Raw genomic sequence first — 12,822 nt, forward strand, 5'->3', positions numbered from 1 at the left:
ACTCCAAATGCGGCCGTACCAGAGTTTTGTACAGCTGCAACATGACCTCCTGATTCCGAAACTCAATCCCTCTACCAATAAAGGCCAACACTCCATAGGCCTTCTTCACAACCCTATCAACCTGGGTGGCAACTTTCAGGGATCTATGTACATGGACACCTAGATCCCTCTGCTCATCCACACCTCCAAGAACTTTACCATTAGCCAAATATTCCGCATTCCTGTTATTCCTTCCAAAGTGAATCACCTCACACTTCTCTACATTAAACTCCATTTGCCACCTCTCAGCCCAGCTCTGCAGCTTATCTATATCCCTCTGTAACCTGCTACATCCTTCCACACTGTCGACAACACCACCGACTTTAGTATTGTCTGCAAATTTACTCACCCACCCTTCTGCGCCTTCCTCTAGGTCATTGATAAAAATGACAAACAGCAACGGCCCCAGAACAGATCCTTGTGGTACTCCACTTGTAACTGAACTCCATTCTGAACATTTCCCATCAACCACCACCCTCTGTCTTCTTTCAGCTAGCCAATTTCTGATCCACATCTCTAAATCACCCTCAATCCCCAGCCTCCGTATTTTCTGCAATAGCCTACCGTGGGGAACCTTATCAAACGCTTTGCTGAAATCCATATACACCACATCAACAGCTCTACCCTCGTCTACCTGTTCAGTCACCTTCTCAAAGAACGCGATAAGGTTTGTGAATCATGACCTACCCTTCACAAAGCCATGCTGACTATCCCTGATCATATTATTCCTATCTAGATGATTATAAATCTTGTCTCTTATAATCCCCTCCAAGACTTTACCCACTACAGACGTGAGGCTCACCGGGCTATAGTTGCCTGGGTTGTCTCTGCTCCCCTTTTTGAACAAAGGGACCACATTTGCTATCCTCCAGTCCTCTGGCACTATTCCTGTAGTCAATGATGACATAAAAATCAAAGCCAAAGGTCCAGCAATCTCTTCCATGGCCTCCCAGAGAATCCTTGGATAAATCCCATCAGGCCCCGGGGACTTATCTATTTTCAGCCTGTCCAGAATTGCCAACACCTCTTCCCTACGTACCTCAATGCCGTCTATTCTAATAGCCTGGGTCTCAGCATTCTCCTCCACAACATTATCTTTTTCCTGAGAGGATACTGACTGGTCCTACTCTTTCCCTAGTCATTCGCTTATTCCTGACATACCTATAGAAAGCTTTTGGGTTTTCCTTGATCCTACCTGCCAAATACTTCTCATGTCCCCTCCTTGCTCGTCTTAGCTCTCTCTTTAGATCCTTCCTCGCTACCTTGTAACTATCCATCGCCCCAACTGAAACTTCACACCTCATCTTCACATAGGCCTCCTTCTTCCTCTTAACAAGAGATTCCACTTCTTTGGTAAACCACGGTTCCCTCGCTCTACGCCTTCCTCCCTGCCTGACCGGTACATACTTATCAAGAACACGCAGTAGCTGTTCCTTGAACAAGCTCCACTTATCCAGTGTGCCCAACACTTGCAGCCTACTTCTCCACCTTATCCCCCCCAAGTCACGTCTAATGGCATCATAATTGCCCTTCCCCCAGCTATAACTCTTGCCCTGCGGTGTATACTTATCCCTTTCCATCATTAACGTAAACGTCACCGAATTGTGGTCACTGTCCCCAAAGTGCTCTCCTACCTCCAAATCCAACACCTGGCCTGGTTCATTACCCAAAACCAAATCCAACGTGGCCTCGCCTCTTGTTGGCCTGTCAACATATTGTGTCAGGAAACCCTCCTGCACACACTGTACAAAAAACGACCCATCTAATGTACTCGAACTATATCTTTTCCAGTCAATATTTGGAAAGTTAAAGTCTCCCATAATAACTACCCTGTTACTTTTGCTCTTATCCAGGATCATCCTCGCCATCCTTTCCTCTACATCCCTAGAACTATTTGGAGGCCTATAGAAAACTCCCAACAGGGTGACCTCTCCTTTCCTGTTTCTAACCTCAGCCCATACTACCTCGGAAGATGAGTCCCCATCTAGCATCCTGTCCGCCACTTAAATACTGCTCTTGACTAGCAGCGCCACACCTCCCCCTCGTTTGCCTCCTTCTCTGAGCTTACTAAAACACCTAAACCCCGGAACCTGCAACATATATTCCTGTCCCTGCTCTATCCATGTCTCCAAAATGGCCACAACATCGAAGTCCCAGGTACCAACCCATGCTGCCAGTTCCCCTACCTTATTTCGTATACTCCTGGCATTGAGGTAGACACACATCAAACCACCTACCTGAACACTGGCCCCCTCCTGCGATGTCAAATCTGTGCTCCTGACCTCTATACTCTCATTCTCCCTTACCCTAAAACTACAATCCAGGTTCCCATGTCCCTGCTGCATTAGTTTAAACCCCCCCAAAGAGCACTAACAAATCTCCCCCCCAGGATATTTGTGCCCCTCAGGTTCAGATGTAGACCATCCTGTCTGTAGAGGTCCCACCTTCCCCAGAAAGAGCCCCAGTTATCCAGACATGTAGATTAAAATCCCCCATGATAACTGCTGTACCATTTCTACATGCATCAGTTATTTCTTTGTTTATTGCCTGCCCCACCATAATGTTACTATTTGGTGGCCTGTAGACTACTCCTATCAGTGACTTTTTCGCCTTACTATTCCTGATTTCCACCCAAATGGATTCAACCTTATCCTCCATAGCACCGATGTCATCCCTTAATATTGCCCGGATGTCATCCTTAAATAACAGAGCTACACCACCTCCCTTACCATCCACTCTGTCCTTCCGAATAGTTTGATAATATTACATATACTCAGCAGTGTGACCTCCCACCAGCAGGTGGCCATAGTGCATGGCCACCTGCTGGTGGGAGGTCACACAGCTGCATACATGGCCACCTGCTGGCGGGAAGTGACACTGCTGCATACATGGCCACCTGCTGGTGGGAGGTCACACAGCTGCATACATGGCCATCTGCTGGTGGGAGGTCACACAGCTGCATACATGGCCACCTGCTGGCGGGAGGTCACACTGCTGCATACATGGCCACCTGCTGGCGGGAAGTGACACTGCTGCATACATGGCCACCTGCTGGTGGGAGGTCACACTGCTGAGCACATGGCCACCTGCTGGTGGGAGGTCACACTGCTGAGCACATGGCCACCTGCTGGTGGGAGGTCACACTGCTGAGCACATGGCCACCTGCTGGTGGGAGGTCACACTGCTGAGCACATGGCCACCTGCTGGTGGGAGGTCACACTGCTGAGCACATGGCCACCTGCTGGTGGGAGGTCACACTGCTGAGCACATGGCCACCTGCTGGTGGGAGGTCACACTGCTAAGCACATGGCCACCTGCTGGTGGGAGGTCACACTGCGGAGTACATGGCCACCTGCTGGTGGGAGGTCACAGTGCGGAGTACATGGCCACCTGCTGGTGGGAAGTGACACTGCTGCATACATGGCCACCTGCTGGTGGGAGGTCACACTGCTGAGCACATGGCCACCTGCTGGTGGGAGGTCACACTGCGGAGTACATGGCCACCTGCTGGTGGGAGGTCACACTGCTGAGTACATGGCCACCTGCAGGTGGGAGGTCACACTGCGGAGTACATGGCCACCTGCTGGTGGGAGGTCACACTGCTAAGCACATGGCCACCTGCTGGTGGGAGGTCACACTGCTGAGCACATGTAATATTATCCTCAGGCATATCATCACATGCCACGTCCTTAGGATATATTGATGTTTGTATACAAACATGATCACTATCTTTACTTTATACATTGGTAATATGCATAAACAATATAAACAGATTTAACCAGTGTTTCCACAGACATGATATGCCTGGTCAATGTCTGTCCCTTTCGCACAGCTCATTGCGCCTCCCGCAGGGGATCGCCCCTGTGATCACTTGTGCTGTTGCTAGCCTTTTCAAAGACAGGTTACCGTGCCGGTCTTGTGATTTCTGTCCTCTTTACACTGTGCCTCTGGAAGGCGTGCGTCCGGGATTGCCACCTGTGCATCACCAGCTTCTTCTTTGTTCGTGTCTTCCCCCGATGGCATTTGCTGCTTCATTGTGTGTTTTTTGTCTTTGCTATCTCTGTCTTGTAAATCATCACATCACCTTCTCTTTTGTTTTTGTCAGTGGGATGAGCTAGCTCTCCCATTCTTCTCCGCTTCCTCCTTTTTGTTTTAACGATCATGTTGCAAATTATTTTCTTTTTATGTTTGGATTTGGCAGCCCCTGGTTCGGTGCTGGTCTGCACTCTGTGCAGGAAGTATGTGGATGCTCAGGTAGGACGTGTGGCGCTGGCGTGTCACCGAGAGATTGTGTGGCCACACCCAATTGTGCGCCCTCATCTGGAGGTTGTAGCACCTCGCTCTCTGGTGCCTGGTGGAGGTTAGATCTACGACAAAAGGTGCTGTCCCTTCTTGGCTTGCCGGAGCAACAATCAATGGCTCCTCATCACCAGAAATGATGATGCAGACGCTCTCTGGCCCTGACGATCCAGGCGTTGGGTCACCCAGGTCTTGCTCAAGTAGATGTGTGTGATCCGTTGAGCTGTATAGCGAGATAGTCATCACTTCCTTCCACTCATTTCCCAGTGGAGCAGCCTCAAGGATTAGGGAGTCGACTGCCGGAACCACTTCAGAGGCCTGAAACGATTCACCAAGTGCTTCTGGAGAAAGCTTCTCTAAGATTGATACAATGTCGTCTGTAGCTGGTTCAGGAATTGTTCACCCGAGGTATCGGACAATGCGATCTCACTTTTTATTTTGAAGTGCGCCATCTCAGAGCTCTCCGCTGACTCTCTCTCGGAATGATCATTTTCGTCCTCATCAGAGTTAATATCGTCGTACGCTTCATCAATACCTTCCCACTCATCATCATCAATACCTTCCCACTCATCATCATCAATACCTTCCTACTCATCATCATCAATATCTTCCCACTCATCATCATCAATATCTTCCCACTCATCATCATCAATACCTTCCCACTCATCATCATCAATATCTTCCCACTCATCATCATCAATACCTTCCCACTCATCATCATCAATACCTTCCCACTCATCATCATCAATATTTTCCCACTCATCATCATCACTACCTTCCCACTCATCATCAATACCTTCCCACTCATCATCAATACCTTCCCACTCATCATCAATCTCTTCCCACTCATCATCAATCTCTTCCCCCTCATCATCATCAATCTCTTCCCACTCATCATCAATACCTTCCCACTCATCATCAATACCTTCCCACTCATCATCAATCTCGTCCCACTCATCATCAATCTCGTCCCACTCATCATCAATACCTTCCCACTCATCATCAATCTCTTCCCACTCATCATCAATACCTTCCCACTCATCATCATCAATCTCTTCCCACTCATCATCATCAATCTCTTCTCACTCATCATCATCAATCTCTTCCCACTCATCATCATCAATCTCTTCCCACTCATCATCATCAATATCTTCCCACTCATCATCATCAACATACTCATCATCAGATTCAGCATCGTCTACAATGATTTCTCCTGTAAAATACAACATTGCTCACGGAGTTATTTGTTCACGCAGGAGGCAGCCAATTTCGAGATCAGCATCGCATTTTGCTGCTGAACTCTTATTTAACATTCCAGGTTGTGGAACTTCGGGAGGACTGAATAAATTAAAGAATGATTCATTTGGTACAGTTTTCATAACCATTCTCAAGTAGTTTGATGCAGAATCCGATGAAAATGAAATGAAAATTGCTTATTGTCACGAGTAGGCTTCAATGAAGTTACTGTGAAAAGCCCCTCGTCGCCACATTCCGGCACCTGTTCGGGGAGGCTGGTACGGGAATTGAACCGTGCTGCTAGCCTGCCTTGGTCTGCTTTAAAAGCCAGCGATTTAGCCCAGTGAGCTAAATGATGAATATTACGAAGATATATATGATGACTTTGAAGATGATGCGGAAAGTAATGGTGTGAAAGGTGAGTCAGATGAAGACAAATATGAAATGCTCGTAAATCTATTTTGCAGGAGCAATGATGGGCTTAATGAAGAGTCCCAAGAAGCGCTACTCCGGTGGTTTGGCGGGAGTGACAAAGTGGTCACGGGGGACACCGAGACCGTGCTGGACATTGAGAAGGGTGGGAGCTCTGAGATGGCGCACTCCACAATGAAAACTGAGATCACAGTGGCTGATAGCTCGGCGGACCAACTACTGAACAAGCTGGAAAAAGATGACCAATCTTAAGAGAGGCTTGCTCCAGAGGCACTTGGTGAATCGTTTCAGGCCTCTGAAGTGATTTTGGTCGTCGACTCCCTAATCCTTGGTGATATTGATGATGAGTGGGAAGATATTGATGATGAGTGGGAAAATATTGATGATGAGTACTATGATATTAACTCTGATGTTGAGGGAAATGACAATTCCGAGGGTGAAATTGATGATGAGCATTAAGATACAGTGCAGAAGGAGACCATTCGGCCCATTGAGTCTGCACCAGTCCATGGAAAGATCACCCTACCTAAGCCCACATCTCCACCCTATCCCCGTAACCCCACCTAATCTTTTTGGACACTAAGGGGCAATTTAGCATGACCAATCCACCTAACCTGCACATCTTGGGACTGTGGGAGGAAATCGCAGCACCCGGGGGAAACCCGCGCAGACACGGGGAGAATGTACAGACTCCGCACTGACAGTGACCCAAGCGGGGAATTGAACCTGGGACCCTGGAGTTGTGAAGCAACAGCACTAACCACTGTGCTACCGTCCCGCCCATTGATGAATATGATGAGACCAGCTCTGATGATGCCTAAAATTATGACCCTGGGTCCGAGAGTGAAATAGATGATGAGCATGAAGTTATTGATGATGAATACGATAACATTGATACTGATGATGATGAGTGGGAAGGTATTGATGATGAATACGATGAGACCAGCTCTGATGATGTTGATAATTATGACTCTGGGTGTGAGTCAGCGCAGGAACTGATGACTATCGTGCTGTGTACCTCGATGGATCACACACATCTACTCGAGCAAGACCAGGATGACCCAACGCCTGGATCGTCAGGGCCAGAGAGCGTCTGCATCGTTATTTCCAGTGATGAGGAGCCATTGAGCGTTGCTCCGGCAAGCCAAGAAGGGACAGCACCTGCTATCGTAGATCTAACCTCCACCAGGCACCAGAAAGCGAGGGGCTCCAACATCCAGTTGAGGGCGCAGAATTGGGCATGGCCACACAATCCTGCGATGACCTGTCGGTGCCTCAGGCCCCACCTGAGCATCCGCAGACTTCCATGCAGAGCGTGCAGACCAGCCCCGAACCAGGGGCTGCCAAACCCCAACATAAAAAGGGAAAAGAATTTGCAAACTAAGAAAACAAGAAGGAGGAAGAGGAGAAGACTGGGAGAACTAGCTCATCTCACTGACAAAAACAAAAGAGAAGAAAGTGATGTGATGATTGACAGAAGAGACAGGAACACACAGAGAAGCAGCAAACAGCGTTGTGGCAAGAAACAAAAAGAAAGAAGCTGGTGATGCACGGGTGGCAATCCCGGATACACGCCTTCCAAAGGCACGGTGTAAAGAGGACACAAAGCACGAGACCGGCACACTAACCAGTCTTCGAAAAGGCTGGCAACAGCCCAAGTGGTCACAGGGGCGATCCCGTGAGAGAGGCACAGTGAGCTGTGTGAAAGGGACAGACATTAACCAGGCATATCATGTCTATGGCCACACTGGTTAAACCTGTGGTAATGTTTATGCTTATTACTTATCATTACTAGTAATGATAGTAAACATGTTTGTAAACAAACTTCAATATCTCCTAAGGAAGGGGGTTGTGGTGATATGCCTGTAGATGGTGTTGTATATAGTTGGTGGAGCAGGTGGCGATACCGATCCACCATGCATCTCAAGACAGTGGTCATGTGACCAGGCACTCAGATATAAGTCAGGGCAGATCCGGTGATTATCAGAAGGTTGTAAGACTTCCATGAGGACAGTCGTGCAAAGGAGTAGTTCCAGGGAGTATACAGAAACTCCATGATAACATGCTCTGTGTCAGATTGTTACCTTACCACGTGTGCTTTAATAAAGATCCTGGTTTGGACAAGTCGCCAGCAGTTCTGTGGATTCCTTGCTAGACAACGAACACACTGAGCAGCAAAATGTGTCTAGATCATGGAATTTACAGTGCAGAAGGAGGCCATTCGGCCCATCGAGTCTGCATCGGCTCTTGGAAAGAGCACCCTAACCAAGCCCACACCCCCACCCTATCCCCATAACCCAGTAACCCCACCCAACACTAAGGGCAATTTTGGACACTAAGGGCAATTTATCATGGCCAATCCCCCTAACCTGCACATCTTTGGACTGTGGGAGGAACCCGGAGCACCCGGAGGAAACCCACACACAGGGATGTGCAGACCTCGCACAGACAGTGACCCAAGCCGGAATCGAACCTGGGACCCTGGAACTGTGAAGCAATTGTGCTATCCACAATGCTACCATATTCGGTTGGGTCTTTGTCTTTCTTGGGTATTAGCGATATGGTGGCTTGTGCTAGCATTGGAGGCAGGATGCTCCTCGCTAGTGAGTCTGCAAACATCTTCCGGAGATTCGAGGCCTGTGCTGCCGCGTATTTTTTGTAGAAGTCCGCTGGGAACCCATCTGATCCCGGAGCCCTCCCCGCCTGCATGGAGCTGATGCTCTCCATGACTTCTCCCAGTCCTTGCGGTGCTTCCAGCCCTCTTCTATCTTCTCCCGCAACTGGCATGTCCAGTCCATCGAGGAACTGTTTCATCCCCGAGTCCCCGTCAAGGGGTTCGGAGGTGTACAGCCCCTGGTAGAAGGCCTCGAATGCTTTGTTGACATTTTTTGGTTTGGGTCCAATCCGCCTTTGCTGTCCTTAACCTGCGCTATTTCCCTTGTGGCTGCCTGCTTTCTCAGCTGATGAGGGAGAATTCAGAATGTCCAATTCACCGAACAAGCACGTCTTTCGGGACCTGTGGGAGGAAACCGGAGCACCCGGAGGAAACCCACGCAGACACGGGGATTTACCTTGGCACCCAAGGCCAGTTCGAACTGGTCGCAGATGTTGATCAGTCTGTGCACGAGCAGAAGACGGTGACGTCCATGTACAGGGAGGCTTTGACTTGAGTGCCTCCCTTGCCTGGGATCGTCACTCCTCTTATGCCCTGATGGACTCAGCAAAGGGTTCTATACATCACAGCGAATAGGACGGGAGAGAGAGGGCAGCCCTACATGACTCCAGATTTTATTGGAAAGCTTTCCGATTCCCACCCATTGATCAAACTATTTCTCACCTATTTCTTACCATACAGCTATCCTGTCCACTTTCCAATGGAGAACATGACACAGTTTGGAGCCAAAGGGATTTGACAGAACTTCAATGGAGTGTCCAACTGTCCTGTAGGTCAGGTGAGTGTGAACAATTTCTTAATACTATTGAAAGGCAGGAAGCTCCGATCAAATATTCTTCTCTGAACTGAAAAACAAAGTATTCCACTTAGAATTTGCTGGATTTACCACCACAATTTCCTACAAGACAAATAAGACCCTTTCAAAGTAGTTCATTGTATGTGAAATGATTTGGATGTTTCTGAAGCATTGAGAAGGTTCTTTCGAAGTGCAAGTCTTTCCTTCAGTCAAACATGTTCACACTTGTACAGACATTCATATACATAAACAACCATTCACAAATTGGTTCATCTGGGACTCTGAAAATGTCATGTCAAACCAAGAAGTCATTGAAACCTCAAAAACAACTCCCTGATTATAGGGTCTTGAATATAGCAACATTTCCCAAGGTGCTTCACAAGAGCATAATCAACAAGGTTTGACACCGAGTCACATGAGATATTCGGTAGGTAACCAAATGTTTGGTCAAGAAGTATGTTTTAAAGAGCAACTTAAAAAGGAAAGAGCGGGGACGGCACTGTGGTGCAGTGGTTAGCACTGCTGCCTCACGGCACCGAGGATCCGGGTTCGATCCCAGCCCCGGGTCACTGTCCGTGAGGAGTTTGCACATTCATAAGAACTAGGAGCAGGAGTAGGCCATCTGGCCCCTCGAGCCTGCTCCACCATTCAATGAGATCATGGCTGATCTTTTGTGGACTCAGCTCCACTTTCCGGCCCGAACACCACAACCCTTTATTCCTTTATTCGTCAAAGAACTATCTATCTTTATTTTTAAAACATTTAATGAAGGAACCTCAACTGCTTCATTGGGCAGGGAATTCCATAGAATCACAATCCTTTGGGTGAAGAAGTTCCTCCTAAGCTCAGTCCTAAATCTACTTCCCCTTATTCTGAGGCTATGCCCCTTAGTTCTGCTTTCACCCGCCAGTGGAAACAACCTGCCCGCATCTATCCTATCTATTCCCTTTATAATTTTATATGTTTCTACAAGATCCCCCGCATCCTTCTAAATTCCAATGAGTACAGTCCCAGTTTACCCAACCTCTCCTCGTAATCCAACCCCTTCAGCTCTGGGATTAACCTAGTGAATCTCCTCTGCACACCCTCCAGTGCCAGTATGTCCTTTCTCAGGTAAGAAGACCAAAACTGAACACAATACTCCAGGTGTGGTCTCACTAACACCTTATACAATTGCAGCATAACCTCCCTAGTCTTAAACTCCATCCCTCGAGCAATGAAGGACAAAACTCCATTCACCTTCTTAATCACCTGTTGCACCTGTAAACCAACTTTCTGCGACTCATGCACTAGGACACCCAGGTCCCTCTGCACAGCAGCAAGTTTTAATATTTTATAATTTAAATAATAATCCCTTTTGCTGTTATTCCTATCAAAATGGATAGCCTCACGTTTGTCAACATTGTTTTCCATCTGCCAGACCCTAGCCCATTCACTTAAACTATCCAAATCCCTCTGTAGATTTCCAGTATCCTCTGCACTTTTTGCTTTACCACTCATCTTAGTGTCGTCTGCAAACTTGGACACATTGCACTTGGTCCCCAACTCCAAATCATCTATGTAAATTGTGAACTGTGTGGGCCCAACACTGATCCCTGAGGGACACCACTAGCTACTGATTGCCAACCAGAGAAACACCCATTAATCCCCACTCTTTGCTTTCCATTAATTAACCAATCCTCTATCCATGCTACTACTTTACCCTTAACGCCATGCATCTTTATCTTATGCAGCAACCTTTTGTGTGGCACCTTGTCAAAAACTTTCTGGAAATCCAGATATACCACATCCATTGGCCCCCCGTTATCTACCGCACTGGTAATGTCCTCAAAAAATTCCACTAAATTAGTTAGGCACAACCTGCCCATTCTTCCCGTGTCTGCTTGGGTCTCACCTCCACAACACAAAAAGATATGCAGGCTAGGTGGATTGGCCACGCTAAATTGCCCCTTTTTGGAAAAAAGGAATTGGGTACTCTAAATTAACAAAAAAGGAAAGAGCGACAAATACGGAGGGGTTTAGGGAGTTTCAGAGCTTTGGGTGGAGACAGCTGAAGGCACAGCCATCAATTGGAAGGTGATTAAAATTGGGGCAGTGGAAGAGACCAGAATTGGAAGAGCACAGGGATCTCAGAGGATTGTAGGACTGGAGATTACAGAAACAAGGAAGAAGAAGGCTACTTGGGGTTTTGAAAACATGGATGCAAATTTTAAAACCAAGGGCCCAGACCTTCAAATCTCTGGATGGTCATATCCTGGAAGATGTGCTGTGGGACCCCTCGGAAGTCCCAATGTATGAACTCCATGGAAATTGCCCGTGATGTTTCAAATTCCGATGGAGAAATCCCGTGTGCTGGAATTCTCTGAAAAGATCTTCAACTCTTGGGTTAGAGTTGGAGACTTTGGAGAGTTCCAGCTCACTTAACGAGATAGTTACACAGGAAATATTCTGCAGAAAAAAATTATGCCCCCACCCTCTGATCCCCCCAGGATCATCCAACACTCTCCCGTGACCCTCTGACCCTGACCCGGTCCCCCCAACCCTCCCTGACCTTTCAACTCCCCCACCTACCACCCTATCCATCCTGTCACCAACCACCCACCTACCCTGCCACCCTCGCCACTTTGCCACTTACCCATTACCTCACTTACACTTATTCACTAACACAGTGAAAAAATGTCCCAAAGCTTCTCAGTGTGTTGGTGAATAAAGACTTACCAAAATGCAAAAGCAAGGCTTTCTCTTAATGTTGGGAAACAAGGAGAATTTTTGTTGGTTAGTTTTACCGATGGAGTAAATTAGACTTGGCATTGCATTAGCTCATGATTTCTTTGATTGTTAATCTTTTGATTGTTAATCTCATTAAAAAGAAACATTTGATTTGTGTTTTATAAAGTGCCACTTTTCTGTTGAATAACCATATCATTTATTGCCACATGGCGTAGTTGAGGCAATTACCTTAGATCCTTGAAGAGGGCTGGATGAGGGAGAAAGGAATAAAAAGGTATGCAGACAGAGTGAGATGATATAAGGTGACAGGAGGCTTATGTTTTCAAATTCAGGGTCACGATCCGCGGTGGGTGTCTGGAGAGTTGTGGATCGATCGGTTGTGGCGTTCCCGATCACGGGAAGACCCCCCCAACGGCAGCCACCAGTTGTTAAGATTGCCGGCTGCGGGCAGTCACCGATTGGTTGTGGCCTTTGAGGGGGCGGGTCGGTGCGAGGCGGGGCTGTGTGCTGGTCACTGCACCGGTGGGGGGGGGGGGGGTCCACGTGGGTTTGCGATGCTGACAGTGGTGGCCCCAGCTTGGAGCTCCGCCCTGGTGCTCATCCTCTGCGCACTGCT

At 47.8% G+C, this 12,822-nt stretch overlaps 1 long non-coding RNA gene across 1 annotated transcript in view; it reads left to right on the forward strand.

The window, feature by feature from the left end:
* LOC140427943 (uncharacterized) overlaps positions 1-12,822 on the forward strand; it is a 32,299-nt gene that overhangs the window by 9,203 nt on the left and 10,274 nt on the right. Inside the window, exon 2 of the long non-coding RNA XR_011948672.1 lies at positions 9,362-9,458. This is a non-coding gene — a long non-coding RNA (uncharacterized lncRNA). The remainder of the gene's footprint in view (positions 1-9,361; positions 9,459-12,822) is intronic.

This window comes from Scyliorhinus torazame, chromosome 1 (assembly GCF_047496885.1).
Source record: "Scyliorhinus torazame isolate Kashiwa2021f chromosome 1, sScyTor2.1, whole genome shotgun sequence".
Lineage (NCBI taxonomy): Eukaryota > Metazoa > Chordata > Chondrichthyes > Carcharhiniformes > Scyliorhinidae > Scyliorhinus > Scyliorhinus torazame.